The sequence below is a fragment of the Rattus norvegicus genome, chromosome 11 (genome assembly GCF_036323735.1).
Source record: "Rattus norvegicus strain BN/NHsdMcwi chromosome 11, GRCr8, whole genome shotgun sequence".
Lineage (NCBI taxonomy): Eukaryota > Metazoa > Chordata > Mammalia > Rodentia > Muridae > Rattus > Rattus norvegicus.
Window position 1 is genome coordinate 32,821,647 of NC_086029.1, and position 26,608 is coordinate 32,848,254.

Sequence of the window (26,608 nt, forward strand, 5' to 3'; positions counted from 1 at the left end):
TCCAAGCCCCTCCTATGTCTGCATGATCCATCTGGAATACAGACTTGCCCTTAGTATACATTTTTAATCACAAGCAATGATGTTTAATTGAGTGATAGACAAGGGATAATCAGAAAGAATTGGCAGAATAAGTCACAGGTGTAAGATAGTCCTAACTCTCAGGAGAACAGACTGGAAAGAGATTTAACAGAAGTATAGGGATGGAGGGCAGTTCAGTGAGTGAAGTTCAGTTGAGTTCAGGCAATACAGTTGACTTCAGTTGAATGTATTTGAGTTCTGTGCAGTTCAGTACAGTTTGGAGTGGAGTACAGTTGAGTTCCTTCTAGTCACTGTAGTTGAATTGGGTTGAGTTCATTTGTGAGTTCGTGCAGTTCGATTGGAGTTCAGCTGATGTCGTATTAACAGTTAAACAAAGCTAGACACAAAAAGACATAAGAATCCCAGAGGATAGGAAGGAGCAGATTACAATAAATTGCTAGCTAGCTTTGTTTTGTAGCCCGTTTGAGGCAATTCAGTGTGAAGATGAGAGAAGCTAGACGGAATCAGTCAGCTTCAAAGGAGTTTGACCCAGAAAAGCTGTTGAACCAGCCAGCAAGTGTTCATAAGTAGCTAGAAAGGGTGAGTTGATTCAGCAGTCAGTTTAGGATGCTGAAACATTATAGGCCTAGTTTGGAATATGAAGGCTAGAAACTGAAGTCTTCAAGGTCCAGTCTTACAAAAATGTAGATTGCATAAATGTTAGAATCTTCCAGACCTAGGTCTGGACTATGAAGACTTCAGCTCCTTCCTATTCTCTAGATTGTTTTAGATAACCTTCACCAACATAATATAAAAGATGAAGAAGAGAATCTTAGGTACTAAAAACATGATAGGAAAAAAATCAGTCAAAGAAAATGTTAAATCTAAAAAGCCCCTGAAACAAAGCATCCAGATCATCTGGGAAGCTGTAAAAAGAACAAACCTAAGATTATAGAGAATAGCTAAGAACTATCCTTCTCAAAAATTTAACCTGGAATTGCTCTCCTGTTTAAAGAAAATACAGGAACAAAGAGTGGAGCAGAGACCAAAGAAAAGGCCATATAGAGACTGCTCCACCCAGGAATTCCTTCCTATATGCAGCCACCAAATGCAGTCACTATTGCTGCTGCCAAGAAGTACTTGCTGACAGGAGCCTGATATGGATGTTTTTTGAGAGGGTCTGCCAGAGCCCTACTAATACAGATGCAGATACCTGCAGCCAAACATTGGACTGAGCAAGTGGACCCCAATGGAGGAGTTAGGGGAAGGATTGAAGGAGCTGAATGGGTTTGCAACCACATAGGAAGACCAACAATATCAACCAACTAGACTCCCCAGATCTCCCAGAGACTAAACCACGAACCAATGAGTACACATGGGAGTGGAGGAGGGGACCCATGGCTCCAGCTAAGGATGACCTTATCTGGCATCAGTGGGAGGGGAAGTCCTTGGTCCTGTGATGGCTTAATACCCCAGCATAGGGAAATGCTAGGGTGTTGAGGCATGGGTAGGTAGGTGGTTGGGGATGCACTATCATAGAAGCTTGTGGAAAGGGGATGGGATGAGGGTTTTTGATGGGAAATCTGGGAAGGAGGATAACATCTGAAATGTAAAAAAAATTAACCGATAAAATAATTTAAAAACTAAGAAAAATAAAAAGAATAGATAAGAAAAGAAGAAGAAACCAAGGTAAAAGGCCACGACTTTTTTTTTTTTTCAACAAAATCACAGAAGAATTTTTTTCCAAATTAAGGGAGGTTCAAGAAGAGTCCAGAACATTAAATGCATTGAAGCAGAAAAAGAAGTCTCCTTTCCTCATAATGACCAAAATACTAATCATACAGAACAAAGAAAAGTACTAAAAGCTGCAAGGGTAGAAGACCAAGCTTCATATAAGGTGACCTATTAGAATTGCATCTAACTTCTCAATGGAGACACCAAAAGCAAGAATGGCCCAGAAAGATGACTGAAAGAGACCAGATATACCAGTACAGACGACTGTTCTCAGCCAAATTTACAACAACCATAGAAGGAGAAAATAAGATATTCCATGTTAACCCCAAATTTAAACAATAACGGTCTAGAAATCAAGCTACAGAAAGTGCTAGGGGAAAAACAGACAACCAAAATGGCTAACTCAACCCAAGAAAGCACGGAAAATAAATAATCTTGCACTTGAGAAATCCGAGGAAAAGAAGCAAACTCACATGCATATACACACATCATCACTACCAACAAAAACGACAAAGTTTCGGTACTGAACAATCATTACTCATTGCTCTTTGATATCCTTCTATATTCATGGACTCGATTTCCCTCTAAAAAGAGAGACTAATAGAATTGATGGGAAAAGGGGATCCATGATTCTGCTGCATCCAAGAATCATACCTCAACATCTAGAACAGATATTATTTCAGGGTAAAGAATTGAAAAGGAACATTCCAAGCCAGTGAACATACAAGCAAGCTGATGTACCCATTTAATATCTAACAAATAGACTTAAACTAAAACTAATCAAAATATATAGGAAAGGATACTACATACTCAACAAGGGGAAAACAATCACTCAAACATTTCAGTTCTTAACATCTATGCCTCAAACACAAGGGCAGCCATGTTTGTAAAAAAACCAAAAAAACAAAAAACCAAAACACTGCTATAGATTTTCAACAGAGAGTTGATATTTCTACTCAAATTATTCCACAAAATAGAAACAGAAGGAACATTATTTAATTCATTTTAATGTAGCCACAGTTAGCCTGATCCACAAACCACATAGAGATACAATAAGCACATAACTGACTAAATTTCCCTATGTACATATGCAAAATAAAATATACAAAAATTTACATTGAAATATGAATCCATTAGCACATCAAAATGTTTTCCACCATGAAAAGTGGGCTTCATCCCAGAGAACCATGGATGAAAATATGTAAAGGTATTATTCTGGGTAAACAAGATGCAAAGGAATATACATTATCTCATTACATGCAGAATAGTGTTTTGACAAAATATAGCCACTTCTTTTTTTAATATTCCTAAAAATGCTAAGAATGCAAGGGACATAATCAACACAATTTAACTAAAGTCCACAGCCAATAAAATCAGAAAGAAGAAAAGGTTTTCCACTCTTTCCAGATCTACTTCATGTAGTACCTGAAGTTTCAACTACAGCAATAAAAAAATTGAATAAGATCAGGGATCTCAAATAGGCAAACGAAGAGTCAAACTACACTTATTTGCAGATAATATATTATACAGAAGTGGTACTGTAAATTCCACCGGGAACTCCCACAGCTGATAAAAGCTTTAAGCAAAGTCATTGTTTACAAGACTAATTTTTTTAAAGATTTATTTACTTATTCTATATAAGTACACTGTAGCTATCTTCAGACACACCAGAAGAGGACATCAGATCCCATTACAGATGGCTGTGAGCCACCATGTGGTTGCTGGGATTTGAACTCAGAAGCTCTGGAAGAGCAGTCAGTACACTTTACCGCTGAGCCATCTCTCCAGTCCTCTACAAGATTAATTTTTTTTTAAAAAGTCACTAGACTTTCTATATACAAATGACAAAAAAAGAAACAATCAGGGACATAACACCTTTTACAATACTATATTTTCAATACCTTTCAAATATTATAAACTATCTGTGGTAAATATAATCAAGCAAGTCATGCATGATTAATAACTTCAAGTCTTATAAAAATAAATAGAAGAAGATATGAGAGGATGGAAAGAACCCTCACACTCATGGATCAATAGAATTAAAAGTAAAAAATGGCCATGCTTCTTGCAGCAATCTACAGATTCATCGCATCCACACTTTCAGATGTTCAGTTTTTTATCATCATGGTGGAAAGCTTGGTAGCACACAGGCAGACATGGTGTTGGATTATGCAAGATTTGATCTGAAGGCTACTAGGAAGAGAGAGACTCCTTTTCAGACTGGGTGGAGCCTGGACATAGGAGGAGACCTGAAAGTCCACAAGCACAGTGACACACTTTATCCAACAACACCATTATTCCAACAAGGCCCCACTTCCTAACAGTGCCAGTTCACATGGGCCAAGAATATTCAAACCACCACACTGCTGAACTTAATTAGTCTGTCTATATTAAGGATGCCCTCACTTCATCCTTAGGGAGGGAAGGAATTTTATTGTTTTGGGAGAGAGGTTTGGTCTTGTTTCAACAGGAGAACAATGGTAGACTCCATTCAAATTTATAAAAATGAGATTTGACTGGGGGACACCTCCTGAAGATACAGACTACAAACAGAAGCAGAGAAATGGTGAATGTCAAGAAAACAAATAGCTTGTAATGATGTATTGTCCTATTGAATCTAAATTGCTTGCTGGTGATTCTGTAGGGGAAAGGGTTGGTCACCCAAGAAATTTTTCCTGGAGGCAGAAGAAGTGGCCATTGCCTTGGACTCTGGGCCTTGATTTTGTCTTACTGATTTTCCAGGATCTACTTTAAATGTCACACTATTTACCACCAGATCAGGATTCCTCACGCAATCTCAAATGGCACTTAGCTCTCTATCCCACTTGTTCGTCCACTAGATTTATTCCCTCACCCACCCCCAAAGTTCTCTCTCTTTTCAAGGCAGAGTATTTTCAATAAAAGGGATTCAATGTGGAGCTGCTGAGCCCTAATATGTTTAATGGCCCAGATTATATAAAACGACAAATGTTCCCCAAAGAAGAATAGTAGAGCCACACCCGCGGATCCCGGCCCACAGCAGCTCTCTGCTCCCAGAGCCCGTGAGAGAGAGACCTCACTGCCTGTTCAGGTGGGCACTCCTGAGGCTGCAGAGCGGAAGAGACCACCAACACTGCCCACCCCTGCCCACATCCCTGGCCCAAGAGGAAATTGTATAAGGCCTCTGGGCTCCCGAGGGGGAGGGCCCAGGAGAGGCAGGACCCCTGCCTGAGACACCGCCAGAACCTGAAGGAAACAGACCGGATAAACAGTTCTCTGCACCCAAATCCCATGGGAGGGAGAGCTAAACCTTCAGAGAGGCAGACAAGCCTGGGAAACCAGAAGAGACTGCTCTCTGCACACACATCTCGGACGCCAGAGGAAAACACCAAAGGCCATCTGGAACCCTGGTGCACTGAAGCTCCTGGAAGGGGTGGCGAATATCTTCCTGGTTGCTGCCGCTGCAGAGAGCCCGTGGGCAGCACCCCACAAGCGAACTTGAGCCTCAGGACCACAGGTAAGACCAACTTGTCTGGTGCAAGAAAGCTGCTTGGTGAACTCAAGACACAGGCCCACAGGAACAGCTGAAGACCTGTAGAGAGGAAAAACTACACGCCCGAAAGCAGAACACTCTGTCCCCATAACTGACTGAAAGAGAGGAAAACAGGTCTACAGCACTCCTGACACACAGGCTTATAGGACAGTCTAGCCACTGTCAGAAATAGCAGAACAAAGTACCACTAGAGATAATCTGATGGCGAGAGGCAAGCGCAGGAACCCAAGCAACAGAAACCAAGACTACTTGGCATCAGTAAATATCTTCAACAAAATCATAGAAGAAAACTTCCCTAACCTAAAAAAAGATATACCCATAGGCATACAAGAAGCCTACACAACTCCAAATAGATTGGACCAGAAAAGAAACACCTCCTGGCACATAATAGTCAAAACACCAAACGCACAAAATAAAGAAAGAATATTAAAAGCAGTAAGGGAAAAAGGTCAAGTAACACATAAAGGCAGACCTATCAGAATCACACCAGACTTTTCGCCAGAAACTATGAAGGCCAGAAGATCCTGGACAGATGTCATACAGACCCTAAGAGAACACAAATGGCAACCCAGGTTACTGTATCCTGAAAAACTCTCAATTAACATAGATGGAGAAACCAAGATATTCCATGACAAAACCAAATTTACACAATATCTTTCTACAAAACCAGCACTACAAAGGATAATAAATGGTAAAGCCCAACATAAGGAGGCAAGCTATACCCTAGAAGAAGCAAGAAACTAATCGTCTTGGCAACAAAACAAAGAGAATGAAAGCACACAAACATAACCTCACATCCAAATATGAATATAACGGGAAGCAATAATCACTATTCCTTAATATCTCTCAACATCAATGGCCTCAACTCCCCAATAAAAAGAAATAGATTGACAAACTAGATACGCAACGAGGACCCTGCATTCTGCTGCCTACAGGAAACACACCTCAGAGACAAAGACAGACATTACCTCAGAGTGAAAGGCTGGAAAACAATTTTCCAAGCAAATGGTCAGAAGAAGCAAGCTGGAGTAGCCATTCTAATATCAAATAAAATCAATTTTCAACTAAAAGTCATCAAAAAAGATAAGGAAGGACAATTCATATTCATCATAGGAAAAATCCACCAAGATGAACTCTCAATCCTAAATATCTATGCCCCAAATACAAGGGCACCTACATATGTAAAAGAAACCTTACTAAAGCTCAAAACACACATTGCACCTCACACAATAATAGTGGGAGATTTCAACACCCCACTCTCATCAATGGACTGATCATGGAAACAGAAATTAAACAGAGATGTAGACAGACTAAGAGAAGTCATGAGCCAAATGGACTTAATGGATATTTATAGAACGTTCTATCCTAAAGCAAAAGGATATACCTTCTTCTCAGCTCCTCATGGTACTTTCTCCAAAATTGACCATATAATTGGTCAAAAAACGGGCCTCAACTGGTACAGAAAGATAGAAATAATCCCATGCGTGCTATCGGACCACCACGGCCTAAAACTGGTCTTCCATAACAATCAAGGAAGAATGCCCACATATACTTGGAAATTGAACAATGCTCTACTCAATGATAACCTGGTCAAGGAAGAAATAAAGAAAGAAATTAAAAACTTTTTAGAATTTAATGAAAATGAAGGTACAACATACCCAAACTTATGGGACACAATGAAAGCTGTGCTAAGAGGAAAACTCATAGCGCTGAGTGCCTGCAGAAGAAACAGGAAAGAGCATATGTCAGCAGCTTGACAGCACACCTAAAAGCTCTAGAACAAAAAGAAGCAAATACACCCAGGAGGAGTAGAAGTCAGGAAATAATCAAACTCAGAGCCGAAATCAACCAAGTAGCAACAAAAAGGACCATAGAAAGAATCAACAGAACCAAAAGTTGGTTCTTTGAGAAAATCAACAAGATAGATAAACCCTTAGCCAGACTAACGAGAGGACACAGAGAGTGCGTCCAAATTAACAAAATCAGAAATGAAAAGGGAGACATAACAACAGATTCAGAGGAAATTCAAAATATCATCAGATCTTACCATAAAAATCTATATTCAACAAAACTTGAAAATCTTCAGGAAATGGACAATTTCCTAGACAGATACCAGGTATCGAAGTTAAATCAGGAACAGATAAACCAGTTAAACAACCCCATAACTCCTAAGGAAATAGAAGCAGTCATTAAAGGTCTCCCAACCAAAAAGAGCCCAGGTCCAGACGGGTTTAGTGCAGAATTCTATCAAACCTTCATAGAAGACCTCATACCAATATTATCCAAACTATTCCACAAAATTGAAACAGATGGATCACTACCGAATACCTTCTACGAAGCCACAATGACTCTTATACCTAAACCACACAAAGACACAACAAAGGAAGAGAACTTCAGACCAATTTCCCTTATGAATATAGACGCAAAAATACTCAACAAAATTCGGGCAAACCGAATCCAAGAGCACATCAAAACAATCATCCACCATGATCAAGTAGGCTTCATCCCAGGCATGCAGGGATGGTTTAATATACGGAAAACCATCAACGTGATCCATTATATAAACAAACTGAAAGAACAAAACCACCTGATCATTTCATTAGACGCCTAGAAAGCATTTGACAAAATTCAACACCCCTTCATGATAAAAGTCCTGGAAAGAATAGGAATTCAAGGCCCATACCTGAACATAGTAAAAGCCATATACAGCAAACCAGTTGCTAACATTAAACTAAATGGAGAGAAACTTGAAGCAATCCCACTAAAATCAGGGACTAGACAAGGCTGCCCACTCTCTCCCTACTTATTCAATATAGTTCTTGAAGTTCTAGCCAGAGCAATCAGACAACAAAAGGAGGTCAAGGGGGTACAGATCGGAAAAGAAGAGGTCAAAATATCACTATTTGCAGATGATATGATAGTATATTTAAGTGACCCCAAAAGTTCCACCAGAGAACAATTAAAGCTGATAAACAACTTCAGCAAAGTGGCTGGGTATAAAATTAACTCAAATAAATCAGTTGCCTTCCTCTATACAAAAGAGAAACAAGCCGAGAAAGAAATTAGGGAAACGACACCCTTCATAATAGACCCAAATAATATAAAGTACCTCGGTGTGACTTTAACCAAGCAAGTAAAAGATCTGTACAATAAGAACTTCAAGACACTGAGGAAAGAAATTGAAGAAGACCTCAGAAGATGGAAAGATCTCCCATGCTCATGGATTGGCAGGATTAATATAGAAAAAATGGCCATTTTACCAAAAGCAATCTACAGATTCAATGCAATCCCCATCAAAATACCAGTCCAATTCTTCAAAGAGTTAGACAGAACAATTTGCAAATTCATCTGGAATAACAAAAAACCCAGGATAGCTAAAGCTATTCTCAACAATAAAAGGACCTCAGGGGGAATCACTATCCCTGAACTCAAGCAGTATTACAGAGCAATAGTGATAATAATTGCATGGTATTGGTACAGAGACAGACAGATAGACCAATGGAATAGAATTGAAGACCCAGAAATGAACCCACACACCTATGGTCACTTGATTTTTGACAAAGGAGCCAAAACCGTTCAATGAAAAAAGATAGCATTTTCAGCAAATGGTGATGGTTCAACTGGAGGTCAACATGTAGAAGAATGCAGATCGATCCATGCTTATCACCCTGTACAAAGCTTAAGTCCAAGTGGATCAAGGACCTCCACATCAAACCAGACACATTCAAACTAATAGAAGAAAAACTAGGGAAGCATCTGGAACACATGGGCACTAGAAAAAATTTCCTAAACAAAACACCAATGGCTTACGCTCTAAGATCAAGAATCGACAAATGGGATCTCAAAAAACTACAAAGCTTCTGTAAGGCAAAGGACACTGTGGTTAGGAGAAAACGGCAACCAACAGACTGGGAAAGATCTTTACCAATCCTACAACAGATAGAGGCCTTATATCCAAAATATACAAAGAACTCAAGAAGTTAGACCGCAGCGAGACAAATAACCCTATTAAAAAATGGGGTTCAGAGCTAAACAAAGAATTCACAGCTGAGGAATGCTGAATGGCTGAGAAACAGCTAAAGAAATGTTCAACACCTTTAGTCATAATGGAAATGCAAATCAAAACAACTCTGAGATCTCACCTCACACCAGTGAGAATGGCTAAGATCAAAAACTCAGGGGACAACAGATGCTGGCGATGATGTGGAGAAAGAGGAACACTCCTCCATTGTTGGTGGGATTGCAAACTGGTACAACCATTCTGGAAATCAGTCTGGAGGATCCTCAGAAAATTGGACATTGAACTGCGTGAGGATCCAGCTATACCTCTCTTGGGCATATACCCAAAAGATGCCCCAACGTATAAAAAAGACACGTGCTCCACTATGTTCATCGCAGCCTTATTTATAATAGCCAGAAGCTGGAAAGAACCCAGATGCCCTTCAACAGAGGAATGGACACAGAAAATGTGGTACATCTACACAATGGAATATTACTCCGCTATCAAAAACAACGACTTTATGAAATTTGTAGGCAAATGGTTGGAACTGGAAAATATCATCCTGAGTGAGCTAACCCAATCACAGAAAGACATACATGGTATGCACTCATTGATAAGTGTCTATTAGCCCAAAGGCTTGAATTACCCTAGATGCCTATAACAAATGAAACTCAAGACGGATGATCAAAATGTGAATGCTTCACTCCTTCTTTAAAAGGGGAACAAGAATACCCTTGGCAGGGAAGAGAGAGGCAAAGATTAAAACAGAGACTGAAGGAACACCCATTCAGAGCCTGCCCCACATGTGGCCCATACATAAACAGCCACCCAATTAGACAAGATGGATGAAGCAAAGAAGTGCAGACCGACAGGAGCCGGATGTAGATCGCTCCTGAGAGACACAGCCAGAATACAGCAAATACAGAGGCGAATGCCAGCAGCAAACCACTGAACTGAGAATAGGACCCTCGTTGAAGGAATCAGAGAAAGAACTGGAAGAGCTTGAAGGGGCTGGAGACCCCATATGTACAACAATGCCAAGCAACCAGAGCTTCCAGGGACTAAGCCACTACCTAAAGACTATACATGGACTGACCCTGGACTCTGACCTCTTAGGTAGCAATGAATATCCTAGTAAGAGCACCAGTGGAAGGGGAAGCCCTGGGTCCTGCTAAGACTGAACCCCCAGTGAACTAGACTGGTGGGGGGAGGGCGGCAATGGGGGGATGGTTGGGAGGGGAGCACCCATAAGAAAGGGGAGGGGGGAGGGGTTATGTTTGCCTGGATACCGGGAAAGGGAATAACACTCGAAATGTATATAAGAAATACTCAAGTTAATTAAAAAAAAAAAGAAAAACCTGAATAAAAAATACTGCAAAGATCCTGATACTGGAAAAAACAACAAGAACAATAACAACAACAACAGCAACAACAACAACAAACTTGCTATCAAACCTTTTCTTGTCCATATTTCCAAAGGAGAATTTAACTTGGTAGACCTTCAATTCTTTCTAGTAAATTCCTGCTGTAAACATAAAAAGAAAACTTTAGTGTACAAGCAAAAGTAGCTGAAGCAATGCATAGAGATACGTCGGTTTAAGTCACAAAATCAGAGATTTTCTAAGAAATGGAGAATAAAATAGAAACACACACACACACACACACACACACACACACACACACACCACCACCACCACCACCACCACCACCACCACCACACCATTGACTTCATATTTTTTTTTGGTTCTTTTTTTCAGAGCTGGGGACCGAACCCAGGGCCTTGCGCTTCCTAGGTAAGTGCTCTACCACTGAGCTAAATCCCCAACCCCTTGACTTCATATTTTGATAGCTAATAATTGCATGATATGCAATCATAAAGATAGAAATCCAATGGTGTAAGCAATCTGAGTTCAATGACATATGGAGAAGGAAATTGATGTTGGGCAGGAAAAGAAAGTTGATTTTCCATTTTCAGTATACAGTTTCTCTTACCTTTTCTTTTTTCACTTTATGGACCTATGTTAAAATGACATCTGTCTAGAGTGGTAATTTATTTTTAAATTATATGTGTGCCTTTGTCATTGTATACACATGTAGATTGAGGTGCTCAGGAAGTCAAGAAAAGGATTTCAGATTCCTTGGAACTAAGTCATAGGCACTTGTGAACTGCTTAGTGTGACCACTGACTGGGATAAACGTTCTGCTGGGATAAACATTCTGGCTCTCATTACTGAGAACAAGTACTCAGAACCACCAAGCTACCTCTCCAACTCCACAATACTATTTTGTTTACTCAGTGTTACTAATGCAAATGTTAAGCCTTTCCAGAAATTCATGGACAGCCAAATGTGTTTTACTAGAAATCCAAACATCTGTTAGACCAATGAAATGCAAATTATCCTTCTCACTAAAGTGGTAGCAAATTTTAAATATCAGTTCAAACCTATAGTTAAATATTTAGAATTAATTCACTTCTTTAAATACTTATTATTATTCAAAATATTGATAGACATTTTTCTAGTGATATCATCATTTTCAAATGCAAATTTCACTGTTATTTTTCTATGCCTATAATATTCAGTTAATACTATCAAGCCTACCAGCCAGTTAACAAGTCTAGAGTCAATCAGAAAATTAAACACCTTTCTGTGACTTTATATTTTTGTTCCAAACAAATATCCCTACGTTTGATGGCATTTTTGGTTACCAACTTGTCACTTACAAGTGTTTTTACATAATGAAATAATTTGAAAGTGTAACAATGCACTTCTAATTTGGATCTTTGGGTGGGAAGACACACATTTAACCTAGAATTTTGAGGTGGGAAGATCCACCTCTAATCTGGGCCAACCCTTCTGATATAAACCTATGTAAGGGACTTGAAAGAAGGAAGCCTCATTCTCTGTCTGCTGCTTTTGTCCTCGCTAGCACGTCCATCCTTTCACTGGTATTACAGCCTGCTTCTTCAGGATTCTGATGTCTACTGAAAATGAGCTAAGATACCAGCCTCAGAGAACTAACAATTACCGCATGTTTGTTCATAGGCAGCTTTTACTGGCATATTAGCTGGATAACAGCCTGTAAGTCATTCTAATAAATCAAATATACATATAAATTATATATAAATGTATATATAAACATATTATATATAAATATACATGTATAGAGAGAGACAGAGAGACAGAGAGAGACAGAGGGAGACAGAGAGAGACAGAGAGACAGAGAGAGACAGAGACAGTGACAGAGAGATTCATTCTATAAGTTTCATTAACCTAGAGAACCCTGAATAATATATTACTCAACCCCATCAGTTCCTGTGAGTAGTTTTCTGCATTTCCAAGCATATGTAGGATTATTCCTATTTATATTCCCCATCCTGCTTCAAGTTGATTTCTTATGTTTGTCAAGAAAATCTTTCTCTCAGGCCATTAAAACACACCATGGTATGCACATTTACACAAAACTATCTTTAAATGTCAGAAGTCTTTAACAAACCTCAGGAATATTTTCTATATTTCTCTACCCATTGAGATGCCAAGTAAAACAAAGAAGGTGTGGCTGAGAGTCATGAATAGAGACTGTAAGGCAATTCACTCACTCTGTATCACTTTTGTACCACTTAAAATTTGTTTTACCTCTTGTAATGTGCATCACCACATACCAGCATTTTCTGTTGTTCTTTGTGGTGTTGGTCACTATTTCTCAAGAACATAGAGTATGCCTGAATTTACCTTTTATTCCAATATAGACAATGTAACAAAAACATCAGCTATACGTATTAAATCCTCTTGTGTATAAATTACTAATAACTGCTATTACAATAACACAGAGACATTTCTGGCAATCGTGAATGATGCCTTTATGTCAATTTGTATAAATATAATTGTCTTAGTAGTCATTTTGTTGAACAGTCTATTCCTTACAATTTCCAATATTTCAATGAAAAATAATGCACTTGTATGTTCAATGTTACCAAAACAGCCTCTTGACCCTGGGGTTAAATCAAATATGAGTAATATTTACTATAAACTGAGATAAATCATAATTAACAACTTCTGAAAATGCCTGCAATGTTTTGATTTTATACATTGACTAGATGTATTAGTTTTTAAAATGCTATACCAAATCTAAAATTAATAGTGTAATTTAGTTTTCAAAGAATTCTTAGTAAGTTATACATTTAGTGAATGTATAACAATCATGTTTTAATTTTATAAGGAAAAATTAGTACCTAATGATACTGAACAACTTTCAAATGTTATTTTGCAATGGACAAACCTAGAGACTCCACTGTAGAATGATATCATCACTCAGGTGTAGGCAGGTAGAACAAGACCTGTCATTGGACAAGAAGGAAGTATGGGTGGGAGAAGTTTTAGAGAAGAGGAGATTGGGACCGAAAAAGAGGGGAAGAGGTGGAGAGAACATGGAGCCTGATGTTAAGATTCCTCTCTGCACATTTACAGGTTGTTATGAATATCCTCAAGGATGGATGTGTACAGGACTTTGTATGTCCAGATGAGCCAATTATATCTTAGCAATTGGATCAGAGGTTATTGTGTTGTGTGTTCTTTCATATGGAGATTAAAGTTTATAAGTATGTGGCAGCTGGAGACACAAGGCTGCCATGGAACTGGGATGTATATTTCTGGCTTGGTGGCAACCTGCCTTGGGAACTAGATGGGTAGAGAGACTGTTGCCAGTCTTAAAGAGAGGCCGTGTGATATAGGATGGATTAAAGGTGGTGAGACAATTTGATGACTGAGATGAAGACATATACTAGATATCTTGGGGCACTGTCATGCCTGATCTAGTGTGGAATAAAAGACAACGTTTTTTTTAAATTTTACAGCAACCCTCCACTATTTGATCCATGCTCACAGTTGATAATATGAGACATTTACTGGCAGTGCTATGAATACATGTATCCCCTCCCCAACCAATGATACACCTAGAAACGTGCAAGCAACCAAGGACTCCCATCTAAACCAAGTTTTAGGCATACTTTCTCTGAAGAATGGAGGACGTTCTTTTCCACTTAACAACAATCAAATCTAAACAAACTATATTCAATCATACCAATGCTGTTCCTAGATATGAAACTTGGGAAAAAGACACAACCTGACCCAGGTTAAGGTTTATAGGTACAAAATCAGGCAAACACTGCCGTTTGAATGAATTATTTTCTGTGTGTGTTTGAACATGCAAATATTTAAAATCCAACACATAAAGGGGATAACCATAAAAAAAGGACTATTGATATAATCCATGCCTTTCCAACAAAAAAGAGAACTACTTCCATTAAACATTACCAATCAAAGTACTCTCCAAAATATCATGAAAAGAAGCAACTCAACAATAAATCAGGCTACATTCACATAGACTACTCTCATATTGACAAAGTATTAACAGGTGCCATTGCTTTTGTGTGTGTAGTAACCACAGCATTTCCTAATCTGAGTGCACTTTTACTTTGTTCCTGAATAAGATACCACAAACCTGGAAACGCTGAACCCTAGAACCTGACCACTGCTAACAATTCTTCCAAAAAGTTACTTTTAAACTAAACATTTTGTTTAAACCAACAAACCTAACTAAGAGTAGTCCTCAATCAACTTATAGTAGTTCCCTAGAACTGCCCAAAAATAGAAAGAATAAAATATATGTTCTCCAACATCTTCAGATGCTGTGTGGCATGAACTTTCCCTTAACCATACCCACCATTAAAATAAAAAATATGTGAATTTATGAAAATAATTTGTATGTTATCATACCATATGTATGATTCAAAGGGGATAACATGTAATAACACAAATATCTGATTATACAATTAATTTATTTCTTTGCCATTATCAGAAGGAAGAGTATTAGCTCTGATTTTAAAGAATATTACTTTGTAGGATTCTTTATTTTCTTTTCTAGTTCTGCTCCTCAATTTCTGTCAGATACACAAGGTTTAATAGGGTGATGTTTAGATTACTTTGTAGTTTCTTTCTAAAATCTATGAATTTCTAATATCACAACTATGACAATTGTCAGAATATGGAACAACATATAACTACATAGTAAACTAAAAGGGAAAATTGTTAGTAGATTTGACCTACAGTGATAGTGTTTCTTTTCTTCTGTGACTAAGGTATACGGTTCAGCTACTTAAACTATTATTGACAGTCCCAATGTTTATTTACATAATTATAGTATAATACTCAAAAATTAAAAGAAGATTCTACTCTGACAGTGTGGGTATATTTTGGAACAGACACTCATTTGATGCTCATTTGACTGATGAACATAAAGAAAAGCTAAATGAAGAGTGACATCTTCTTTCTTACCCAGTGAGGTAAATTGAATTGAGTACTCAGTTCATTACATGTCATGCATTCAATCTATCTGTGCTATAATCTTATATACTCCTTCTTTCTTATTTTGGTCATAGTTGAACAACTTGATGGATCAATACATAACAGAAAAGACAACATGTCAACTCCAATTCTAAGACTTCAGAGAATTGAATGGGTGTGAGCACTGTCCTGGACTTTCAGTAACTACTATGTGCTCTTGAAGATACTGCATTTTAAAAGATAACAGATATGTTATTCAAGACATCTAAAGTGAGGAGAGAAAAATATTCAAAAGATAACATCTCACCACACATTAACTATCTATTGCTTTTTTCTTAAATATTGGTTTTTTTTTAATGAATACAGATGTGTGCTTTATAGGACTAAATAGCAGGCATTTAGAAATATATGTGTATATTAAGTACATATATGTATGCAATACTAATGAAAAGGAATTACATTTGAAAGGTAGTGGATAGGCAAATTGGAGGGATTGGAGATAATTAAGAGAATAGAAAGTGACATAATTAAAATATATATTCAAAACAAACAAACAAAAATAACACACAAATGTATTACCACATCTTCCTAGAATCTCTATCATATTTGAAACCACAAAAAAGCAATTTACAGTATATGTTCAAATTATTAGATAATTAAAATTAGTTATATTTTTATTGCATGAAAGGAACACAGTTCAAACCTCCACAAGGTATCAAATTTAATTAAATTATAATTATACAACATAAATTCATAGCAAAGCCTCTGGATGGTAGTTTTTTATAACTTCAATTAACCTTTGGCAAACTTATACTCCCTTGGATTCATGTTTGAAAGTGACCGAGGAAAATGTACAAGAACCAAGAAAATTGTTTATTCATTTGGAATTCATAATACATAGCCTAAGTGTCAATTTTTTTTTATTTTTAGATAAAAGGGTCTGTATTTTCATGTTTCCTCAATAGTAGCCCTGTGTCACTGAGAGTAACATTTAATTTTTTGAGTATCATATTTTAAACTTAAAGAGTTTTTTCTTAAATTCATTCCTTATACTGCTATTACTCAATAAAATACTGAATATTTTCAAGGTATACAATATATTAATATGATAAGAAAAGTGTTAAAGTCACATATGGAAAAGGATACAATTGTTTAGGGGTTAATGATCTATGGTCCTCTTGAACTTTTAATTTTTGAGTCCTGGCATTTTTCCATATATTGAAAGTTTTGCCAAAATCTCATTAGTAGTATATCTTATTATTGTAAAACTTTGTGAAAATTCTGAATTCCATCTTTTCATCAATGTGATGTGAAAACATGAAGGGGTATAATTTTGTATTTTGTATTGTATTTACAGTGATTTGACTTCCTACAGCTATGTCACTCTCACTTTGTGTTTTCTGCCATCACCCATCGAAGTCTTTGCCTCTTATCTTTTCAACTTCTCAGTTGTTCTCACCTCACTCTCAACTTGATAATCTTTTATTTCTTTATATAACAGTTTGACATAGATAATAGATGGCAGGCAGACAGGTAATAGGTGATTTATAGATGACAAATAGGTTGATAGATAGAATAGACAGATACATAGGCAGACAGCTAGACAGACAGCAAGACAGATAGGTAGATCTCAGCTAGGTATATCTATATCTATATCTATATCTATATCTATATCTATATCTATATCTATATCTATATCTATATCTATATCTATATCTATATCTATATCTATATCTATATCTATATCTATCTATGTATCAATCTATATCTATATGTATATCTATCTATCTATGGATGAATGATGGATAGATGGTATACTGATAGATTGTGGTAAAGAAGTAAAGACAGATAGGAGTATGTTTATTTATAAGTATCAACACATAAATATACAATTCAACAGATGAAACAGGATGATGAGACTGTTTTTTTCTGTGTGTATGTGGTTTTAGGGTTTAACTATCTAACACTTGTATTAGATAACAACTAATAGGGTTTATATCCATTTAATTCTCCCTCTTTCAGAGGAAGTTTGTTGCCTAAGAGTTGGCTCCATTGAGATTTCCCACCTCAGCTTGTCTATGAATATTGCCATTGTCTCCGTCTTGGTTATTTTGACACTTTGGGAGAGACTGTTTCACAGGAGTCTTCTTTACTTTCTGGCTCTTACAATGTTTTTCAGTTCTTCATTCCTTAAGTTCTCTGAGCTAAAAAATGTAGGAACTATAATGAATGTATAACCATTTGGACTAGGCTTCTTCTGACCTGTGGAGGGTTTCTGTTATTATCTCCATATCCTGTGAAAAGAAGATTTTGGTAATGGCATGGTAGTTGTACTTACCCAAAAAGAGGTGGGTCAGGAGCAGGGAACATTTTTTCTGTGACACCATTCTGGAATTTATAACTAGGATTCTGATTTTGCTGAAGCAAGGTTACCCATATTTATGTACATATACATACACCCATATATGTCTCTCTCTCTCTCTCTCTCTCTCTCTCTCTCTCTCTCTCTCTGTGTGTGTGTGTGTGTATGTGTGTGTGTGTGTATGTGTGTATAAAACAAAAGAAAGTACAATGTAGACATGCCTTCCTAGTTAAGAGTACAATAAAAATAATTAAAAATTTAATACTGGAATCACCATATTTCTTGACTGATTTATACATCATATACGAGTACTATTTCACTAATTATTTTCAGTAAACACATAACGGCTTGCTAATTTGACTCTGAAACATGGTAAATATAAAATATATAGAGTGTATTTGTTTATTTTTATTCTCAACTCATTCAGCTTGACTTGACGGAAGGAGATATGGATAGCGAATTATCTTATCTAGATAGGCAACTACTTTCCAGTAGCATTATCCACTAGAAACATAATTACTGCATTGACACTATGATAGTGTTATTAATTCATGAGCTCTAAATTATTGCAACTGAAGGGCATGGATATTTAATCTTAATGATAACACATACAATTATAAAATCTATCCTTAGACTATTTGACTAGTTAGAATCAAAATCTACAATTCTAAAATGAGAAATATGGTGCATATTATTTTATCTGTAGTCATTAGATTTATTTCCCTATATTTTATGAATGTTTTAATTTTAATATAGCTCTATTAATCATAATGTTAATAAATTGGGTAGAATATAATTTGTACATATACTCAAAAGTTGTTTTTATTTAATATTCTAGTAATATTCAATGTTCTCTGTGTCTGCTCTCTTCCACCTTATCAATCCCACCATATCTGGCACCATAGTATTTCATAGCCCATCCCCTATTTTCTTCTGCATCAAATTACTAATTTGTGGCTTAATATAGAACTTAGATTTTTTTTCAAATATGTGACATTTATTTTTGTGATTGTGAGTTTATATACACACATCACATTTTCTGCTCTGTAAACAATAGTTCTCTGTAAATATTCAATAGATATAGCCATCCTTTTTCTTTTCTGGATTGTGGCAGTTTCTAGCTTTCTTTGACTTATAATATCATCACTTGAATTCTTACCCCTGTAGTCATACCATTTTCTTCTTCTCCCCACAGTCAACTGGACCTCATTTTGGTGCAGCATTTCACTGAAAATATATTCTTTTATAATTTGATTGTTCTCACCATTCTAGTGCCTTAACTTAATTTCATCTTCTGTAATATAAAACGTTGACATGTTATGCAGAGCTACTTTTAAAAAATATTTATAATTGATATATGATTACACCACTCTCATACCATTCTTTCCTAAAGGCTTTCTCAAGTTCACTCTCCTCAAACCAGCACCCACTCTAAAGTTGATTATCCTCCTTTTCTTTGATTACTATATATATGCCAAAATTCAAAGCCAGGTTTGAGATATGCCTATAAGTATTGTTGACCACTGAGACCTCAGAAACTTAAAAAAACAAACATACAAACAAACAAAAACCCCTCAAACAAACAAACAAAAAAATAAGGTAAGCTTTTGCCTTTTTTGATTTGTCACTTATCAGAACTAGATGAAAATACTCTATTACTGAAGAAACCACAGTCTATTTATGCAAGATATGGGAAAACCGAGTTGGAATTGAGATATAAGCATCCATGCTGGCTAGATATCAAGTTCCTAAAGGTGTTTCAGAGGTTGTAAGGGACAAAAGGCATTGACAATCTCATGCAGAAGTGAATCCTATATACCACCATATGACCATATGACCCTTGCCGGAAAGTTATGCCCACATGTATTAGAGTACTGGGTCGGACACTCTCTGTTTGGATTTGAGTTCTGCCTTATGGTTGGAAACTTATTCCTGATAAACAACTAATCCCACAGAAAGTCATAAACCCTATGAGAAAACTTACTACTGTTGTCTTGCAAAATACCATGAGATTAATTTATCAAGTATCTATAGTTATACCCTAAAACGAGGTTAATATCAATTCTATTCAGAGAAAGTTTCTTTTTTGACAGTAAGCAATATATAAATACAGAGACTAATAATCTTCATAGGATTATGACAGTAAGTGATTATTGAGGACTTATTTATAAGTAATTTATATTCCTTCCTCTAAACTTGGAATCCATTGTGCAACTATGCAAAGACTTAACACAAGAGAGGGAAGATAGAGAGAAAGGCAATGAAATCCCATCGGCTAGACACATGCAGCTGATATAAACATGAACTCAGCAGCTAAGACTTTCACTGGGCATATAACCTTTCACAAAAGGTTCTTTATAAAAGTCATGAATAAGTGGGGAGCTTCTGCAATCTCTCCTTCTCATGTTCAACTATCAATTCGCTTTGGATTGGTGGGAATCTTGCCTTCACTTATGTACTCACTTGTGAACCAACCATTCTCAACGGATAGTTATGATCTCTTGGTCATATAGATGGTTCTTTTCAAACTAAGAGAAACACAACAAGAAATCATGAGTGGGAAGAATATTTTAATAGTTAAGAGATGAGGAAGTTAGGGGAGGAAAGAAGAAGAGAAAAGGTAGAGCTGAAAGCATTCAATGTTTTCTGTACTAATTTTTTATTTACCTGAGTATATTGTAGCTGTCTTCAGACACACCAGAAGAGGCAACATCTCATTACAGATGGTTGCGAGCCACCATGTGGTTTCTGGGAATTGAACTCAGGACCACTGAAAGAGCAGCCAGTGCACTTAACCGTTGAGCCATCTCTCCAGTACATTGATGTGTTTTGTATATATTGTAAACATACATTTTGTATGGAACTATCAAAACTTTAAATAATTAAATTTGCAATTGCAATGCTATCCTTCCTCTCTTCCTTCATCTTTCAACTTTCTTCTCTCTCTCTCTCTCTCTCTCTCTCTCTCTCTCTCTCAACAAATTTATTTCAGAATGAAAGGAGAATGTGATAGTTTAATATATGCTTGGCCCAGGGAGTGGAACTATTTGGAGGTGTGGCCTTCTTGGAGTAGGTAAGGCCTTGTAAGAGTAAGTGTGTCACTGTGGAAGTGGGATTTAATACCTTCGTCCTAGCTGCCTGAAAGGGAATATTCTGCTAGCAGCCTTCAGATGAAGATGCAGAGCATTCAACTCCTCCTGTACTATGCCTGTCTGGATGCTGACATGCTCCTGCCTTGATGATACTGAATTGAACCTCAGAAAATGTAAGCCAGCCTCAATGAAGTTGTCCTTATAAGAGTTACCTTGGCAAAAAACACTGTCATTAGGACACAATGGCAACCAACAGATTGGGAAAAGGTTTCTATCAATCCTACGTCTGAAAGAGGGCTTATATCCAATATATACAAAGAACTCAAGAAGTTAGACTGCAGGGAGACAAATCACCCTATTAAAGAATGGGTTACAGAGCTAAACAAAGAATTCTCAGCTGAGGAATAGTGAATGGCTGAGAAACACCTAAAGAAATTCTCAACATCCTTAGTCATCAGGGAAATGCAAATCAAAACAACCCTGAGATTCAACCTCACACCAGTTAGAATGGCTAAGATCAAAATCTCAGGTGACAACAGATGCTGGGAAGGATGTGCAGAAAGAGGAACACTCCTCCATTGTTGGTGGGATAGAAAACTGTTACAACCACTCTAGAAATCAGTCTGGAGGTTCCTCAGAAAATTTGACTTTGCACTACCTAAGGACCCAGCTATACCTCTCCTGTTCATATACCCAAAAGATGTTCCAACATACAACAAAGACACATATTCCACTATGTCCATAGCAGCTTTATTTATAATAGCCAGAAGCTGGAAAGAACCCAGATGACCTTCAACAGAAGAATGGATATAGAAAATGTGGAGCACTACTCAGCTATTAAAAACAATGACTTCGTGAAATTCATAGGCAAATGGATTGAATTAGAAAATATCATCCTGAGTGAGGTAACCCAATCACAGAATACATGCATGGCATGTACTCACTGATAAGTGGATATTAGTTCAAAAGCTTGAATTACCCAAGATACAAGCCACAGACCACATGAAACTCAAGAAGGATGACCGAAGTGTGAAAGCTTCACTCCTTCTTAAAAGGGGGAAGAAAAATATTAATAGGAGGGGAAAGGAAGGCAAAGTTTAGAGGAGAGACTGAAGGAATGGTCATTCAGAGCCTGCCCCATATGGGTACACAGCCCATATATATACAGCCACCAAAACCAGATAAGATTGATGAAGCTAAGAAGTGCACACCTTTAATCCCAGCATTTATAAACCTAAACAAGGATGGGGGTTGGGGGCGGGGGAGGTGGTAATGTTCCAATCCCAGCAAGCAGCAGAACTCAGCAGTTTTGTCCATTTGTCTTCTATTCTTCAAAAATAGAAGGGACTACTGGGACAATTAATGCTGGTTACCTGGAGCTAAGAAGTTAGTGGAGATTAAGAAGAGATGAGCATCCTTGAGGTGAAATCTGGGAAGTTTTTTTCTGAGAGCACAAAGAAAGTGTGTTCCAAAGATAGTCAAGGTTGTACCTTATGCTGCAGCTGTCCTTGGTAATATTTAAGAGTCACCCAGGTGGTGCTAGGTTTGAAGGAATGAAAGGATAATGAAGAACAGCTGAGGCTTGGCACCGAGAAAGGTCATGGAAGGCTATTAGTGAAGGTGCAGCCTCAGTTGCAGTTAATGGCCCAGGACTGAAGAGGTCATGCAAAGGAGGTAAGACTTGGCACCATGTAAGAGAGCCTGTGAGAGGCTATTGGTGAAGCCTAGTGGCAGCAAAAGACCCCAGTATACTGGAGATGCCAGTACTATGAGATGATGACTGAAAGATTAAAGTTTTAAAGTTGCCCCCCTAGACACAAAGTTTAGAGCAGAAAAAGAAAACAGGTTAGGCCCCAGAATTGTATGTTCCAAGAAGCCTCTCCTAGGGCTATAGAATGGATAATTACATTGGCCAGCTCAACAGCTTTCTCTCAGAAACTAGCTGACCATAAATCTTAGAGAACAATTTTGAAAAGCAGGAAACAACTTCTCCTAGGAACTAGCGGACCATGAAGTTAAACAATCTGAGAAGTAAGAGACAGCTTCTCCTAGGAAACAATCTTGGGAGACAGAGAGTTCTTCCTTGTGATTTTTCACTGTTATTCTATGACGCCATCCCTGCCCCCTCAGGTTGTGGTTTCTCCCTTTAAATACCTCTTCTGCCAGCCTCTCGGGGTCGAACTCCACTGCCCCTGCATGGGATACGAGTCTCGACCCCAGTGCACTGGTTGCTATCGATAAACCTCATGTGATTACAACAAGGACAGTCTTGTGTGAGTTCTTGGAGGTTTGCGTCATCCCGAGACTTGAGTGAGGGTCTCCCCACTCTGGGGGGTCTTTCAATGACCACGAAAATCAGCTTCAGTGGAGTGCTTCAACCTGAGTTTGGAGTGCTACAGAGAGCAGGACTGGAGAAGTGATGCCAGCCTTCTGGAGGAGCCCAGAAGATCATGTGTGGATACCAGACTTTGAAACAAGAAGCTGTAACATTGAAGTTGCCCTGGAGTCCAGAAAGCTGCTAATCGGGAGTAGAACCAGTGCAGGAGAAAGAAGTTTGTTGCATTCAACAAAGATGTAAAAGGAGCTGGAGATCTGAAGAACGTTTTAACACTGGACATGGAGACGCATAGTGTGGAGTTTCCTGTCTTGCTTTGGGGATTACAGTTAAGTGGCTGAATGAATCTCATAATAGACTTTGATCTTTTGACTTTTGACACTATTAAGACTACTATAAACTATTGGGACACTGGAAGTTGGATTAAATGTTTTTTTGCATTATGCTATGTTTAGGTATGACCCCCATAGATTTGTGTGTTTGAACATGTCTATGGAGGCCAGGGAATGGAATATGAGAGTTTGTATATGCTTGGCCCAGGGAGTGTCACTATTTGGAGGTGTGGCCTGGTTGGAATATGTGTGTTGCTGTCGGAGTAGACTTTAACCCTAACTGTCTGGAAGTGAGTGTTCTGCTAGCTGCCCTCCAGATGTAGAACTCTCAGCTCCTCATGAACCACGCCTTCCTAGATGCTACTATGCTCCTGACTTGAGGTTAATGTACTGAACCTCTGGATGTGTAAGCCAGGCTCAATTAAGTTGTTTTTTATAAGAGTTGCCTTGGTCATGGTGTCTGTTCACAGCAGTAAAACCCTATTGAAGACAGAGAATAAAAGTTGATAACAAGGGAGTTGAAAAAATCATAAACATAATTTCTTTGTGTTTGTGAAAATGATACATAGTATTCATGCTAATAGAAGTGCTTTACAAAAGAAAATTGGTTCCTGAAATGGATATATATTAATGTTTTGAGAAAAGTGCCTTTCAATTTCACAATCTGCTTAGTCAGAAATACTTCTTTTTCAGAACAATAAACAGTGGATTCCTAACAACTGATGTTCAATGTTTAAGAATACGCCTCAGTGTTCCTTCTAACAATGAGAATCTTTATTGCTCATCCAAGGGTAGTCTCAAAATTTCTAATGCCAGTGCTGCTCCAAAATCCACGTATTGCTTGGTATCACCACAGAGTCTCTTGGAGTTCAGTGTGATGGCTGACTGGTTGGCATCTTAACTGAGTATGGGATCAGCTAAGAGGTAATAGCCAAGACAAAAGAAGGTTTATTGGAAACATTGTGTTTTAGGCTCCTTCTTCTGACAGCTGAATGAGAAGTTGTCACCTTATCCTCAGCTCATCAGCTCTGTGAAAACTAATGTTGTCTTTAGTGCTCCCTGTGCAGTTGCTTTGGTTGTTGCCATCATTCAAAGACCTCAGCTTCTTTGGCTTTTGAATGTGGACTGAATACCACGAGACTGGAAATTTTAGGGGATCCAGCCTCAAGATAAGGGGTACATTATTCTCAGCTTTTCCAATGAAAGACAGCTATTATTGGACTACCCAGAGTGCATTTGATAAATAGTACATAATTCTAATATTGCCAAGAACTAGCCTCGGCATAGAGAGAGGTTCTGAAAGAAGAGCTGTCTGGAAATGGCAAAAAGAATGACTTGAAGTCAAATCATGGATCCAAACTGATGACCTGTAATCTCTCTGCATGTGCTGCACTGAGAGTGTGTGTGTGTGTGTGTGTGTGTGTGTGTGTGTGTGAGTGTGAGCACTTTTCTCTTTTTATTCTAAAAAACATTCTCTGGATAGCTCATTTCCTGCAGAGTACAGGTCCAGTCTTTTATTTTTACATATTAATCCAGTCTTTTACTCCAGGTTTCCTTTTTATTATCTTATGAATCTGCATCCTGTGACCCCAGTCCTTTGATTCTTAGCTGACAGCAAGCATCCCTTTTTTTTCTTAAACTTGCAAAAGAATTCAGAGGTCTGTCTGCCTTTGTTAAGCACAGACTATAAGCTAGTTGGGTAGAACCCTGCTGTGAAATTACCATTGCTACCACACCTGGCCTAAACCCCCTCTGTCCTAGGCTGACCTTGAACTCAGGATTCTGCCTGTCTTTTTATCTTTCTGACAAACTGGCTCTTAGTGTAGCTACCTTTGTTCCTTAAGATTCATGAAGCCCCTCATAATTCATATTAGATCCTTACATTTTTGCATAGTTGAGAAATTATATATTTCAAACTCATATATTTAGAGCACTTTCCCATAGTTTTAAGGGCTCTCCTGAACGTCCCAGTATTTACTATTTTGCTGAGACATTGGCCACATTTTCTGCTCCTAGAATCATGCTGTCCCAGAATATCATGGAGTCATTAATGTTAACAGAGAGGATGTTCCTTGGAGGAATGTGAAAATATGTACATTATTATGCAAAAAAGCCACAGCAGCCATTGACTCGCATGGAGGCTGACACTGGAGCTCTGTGTCCCCACCACCAGACCACCAGGAATTATAATAATGATAATAATGATAATAATGATAATAATAATGATAATAATGATAATAATAATAATAATGTGTTGTTATTATTAACTGTGTAATATAATATGAAATCTAATATAATTCTAATAAATTCCCTCATCATACACATTCTATAGATCCAGTATGTTCCACGAACCCTAATATAATGAATATGCAAAATATTAATAGAGAAGTGAATGTAAATTGACATTTTAGGTTTTGAATTCATTTTTCTAAGGCGTTATATCTAGGGAGAGTACTAATTCAAGGCACACTATGTATTTCCTTCTGACTCTTGTGTCATTGTCACCATTTTCAAATAAATCAATAACTCTTTTCTCCCCATCACTAAGCTTACCTGTTACTTCATTCTGGTTTAAAATGTTGAGGGTGTCAAGTGAAATGTCATCCAAAATATTGATGTTTGTGAAGACTTCTTTATTCAGTACATCAAAAAATCCACAGCAGAACATTAGGTATTGTATCTGAGTCAGGGAACCAAGTAGGGGTGAATCAGACAATGGAATAGAGTGGCATTTTATTTCACATACTAACATTTCAGTGTAAGATTTTAAATGTCTATAAGAAACACAGGGATATAGACTTGGTGAGGTAATTCTAGAGCTCCAGAAGCTCACGGAAAGACTACCTGCTGCGACATTGCAGA